We start from the raw sequence: 2,990 nt of genomic DNA on the forward strand, positions 1-2,990 counted from the left end.
TAGCTGCTTTAAGATGGATTTTTACTAAATCATAAATTGTAACAGTTTTTTTTTTTAGCTGAATCAGCTGGTTTTAACAGCTTGTTAACTTTTTTTTTTTTTTACTAAATCAGCTGGTTTTAGTTGGTTTCTGTCAGGTTTATGGACTTTTGTTCTGCATTTTCCTAGTGTTTTTCCCACCTTGGTTTCTCCCAATGTCTCCCCCATTGTGTTTTGGTTTCCTCTATGCCCATGTTTGGACTTCCTCCCGTTATTCAGTTCATGAGCCACACCTGTCATTGTTCATTAGTCTCCCCTTTATAAGTTGCTTGTTTTCCCCTGTTTTTTGGTCTGGCGTTGGTGTTACTTTGTCCCATCTGTTCCCTCCTGTGTCCCAGTCTCTTTGTCTGCTGTCACCTGAGGATTTATTAAAGACTTTGCATTTCTCTCCGTCGTGTTTGCCGTTCCTGTATGCACTGTGACAGTTTCTAGCTGTTTGTTTTACTAAATCAGTTTTTGTAACTGTTTTTTAGTGGATTCTTTATTGAATTAGCTGGTTTTAACATGTTTTGCATTGTTGTTTTTGGTAAATCAGCTGTTTTTTATTCGGTTTTACCTGGTTTTAAAACATGCTAGCATCATGTTACAAATATGTTAACAACATGCTAATCATGTTAAAGCAACAAGTTAACAACCTCTTTCTAAACTATCTAAACTTTTAAAGAATTTAAAACTGCCTCAAACTTTCAGGCTAGGTTTTCCTCAAAGTTCAAAAGTTTGTTCTCAAACTTTACTCATCTGGTCAATATTTTGAGTGTTTTTTTTTTTTTTTTTTTTTTTTTTAAATTATATTTTCCAATAATTTGAGCTATAGTTTTAGTAATTTTGTTGTGTTTTAGTTGTTTAAAAAAATGTATATGTAGTTTTTATGTAGTTTTAGTTACTAATGTAAATATTTTTTATTGTTTTAGTTTTAGTTAAAATAACAACAGTGGCCATGACACTTCCAAAAAATGTGTGAGAGAGAAATATGTAAAAACATTCATAAAAACAGGATCAAATACATTATTTATTTACTTATTTATTTTTCTGCATTTTTAACTTTCGTAATTGGGCATTCACAGTGAAAATCGTTTGAAGCTGTAAGATGTACCCTCTATTTAGAAGAAGCTTTAAGAGATCTGTGTTCCTAAGCAAATGATACAATTGTGGTTTTAGGCATTATATACTGACACCTACTGGTGTGGACGAATGCAATTTTTGCTTTAATAATTGAATTGTATAATTTCAATGAGGGACTGACCACTTTACATAAATAGTGTTTTTTTTTTTTGTTTGTTTGTTTTTTTTACGTTTATCAGACACTTTTATCCACTTAAAACGCATTAAAAAAAACATATCTTGAGTATTTTATCCCCTAGGAATGAAATTAAACTTTAGGGTTACTAGTGTCAAATGCTACTATGTTTTATTTAAGCACTATTCATTTCTTCAGCTATAAAACTTCTTAATTAGCATTCTCACCTTTATCTCTGTCACTATCTCCAGTTTCATCACATTCGCAGTGATTTATTGGTCTATTATTCCTTGAGTTCTGCTCAGAGGTGGGATTCTTCTAGATCACCTTGGCAACCAAAACCAGGAGCTGCATGGGGTCCCCCGCAGGGGCTGATCTGAGATCAGACTAAACCACTCAAATCCAATCCTCAATCACGATAAGATCAAAAGTCTGGCGGGGGTCCCGGGGCTGGTGACGGGTGGGTGAGATAGGCAGGAATGTGTGGGAGGTACAGGGGCGAGGTCTCTCCCGGATCAAAACCTTGAGTCTCTTTTAAAGCAGTTGTGCATTCAGTAGCAGGCGAGCTGAAGCAGGTGTACATCTACATATAGAGACAACTGAGGACGTCTGTCTGCTAAGAGAGAGACAACTTTTCAGCGCAGTGAGTAGAAGCTTTTATTTGAAGTGGCATAAGAAAGAAAGTGTGAATTTGAAAAGTTTCCTAGAGAAAAATATGTTAAATATATGTGCATTTTAATCTACATTTTAAAAATATAACAAATGCAGTATACCATAGTAATATGGACAACATGATAAAAACATGGTATGTGTACTCACCACGTCATTCCAAACACATATGATTGTCTTTTTTCATAGTACACAAAAGGAGATGTTCGGTAGATTGTCCAGGCTGCTCTTTTACTTAAAATAAAAGTGAATGGGGACTGGATTTTTCGAAGTCTGAAAAGTAAAAAAAGTATTATGGAAGTACTATAAAAGTAGTCCATATGGCTTGTGCTTCTGAGGTCTTACGATTGTTTTGTGTGAGAGAAAATACTACATTTAAGTCGCTTTCATTGACAATATTTCCCTTTGCCATATTGAAAATCCCAACATTTTGCACAAAGTTAAATGTCGAGGACATTTAAGACTATCTAATGGCTTTAGAAGACCTGAAATAAAGTGCACAAGTTGCATGGCCTACTATTTAAGTTGTTTTTGTACCTCAACATCTCCAGTCCCCATTCACTTTCATTGTATACTATAACAAAAAAATATCGGCCAGCTCAATTTTCGAGTGAACTGTTTTTTAAAGCCATATAAGATATCATGTGGCTTCAGAAGACATAAAATATCGTGCACAAATTGCATGGAATACTTTTGAAGTCGTTTTTAGACCCTTAACATATAAAAGAATTTTATCAGCCAGTTTAATTTTTGAGTGAACTGTAACTTTAAGCCATGACCAGTGTTATTTTATTTATCATTACTAAACTATAGTACATACTATTTATTAATATTTTGGATTTTTCATATTTAATTTCAAGTTTTAACATTCATTTTCATTAGCATTTATATTAATTTTCATTTCAAATTACGCAAATATATATATATATGTATATATACAATTTTATTTTTTATGTATTACTATTTCTTTATTTTATTAATACTTTTTTTTTACTTTTTTTTATTAACAATACAAACAGTGGTCATGACACTTCCGGAGATGTGA

This window comes from Garra rufa, chromosome 7 (genome assembly GCF_049309525.1).
Source record: "Garra rufa chromosome 7, GarRuf1.0, whole genome shotgun sequence".
NCBI lineage: Eukaryota > Metazoa > Chordata > Actinopteri > Cypriniformes > Cyprinidae > Garra > Garra rufa.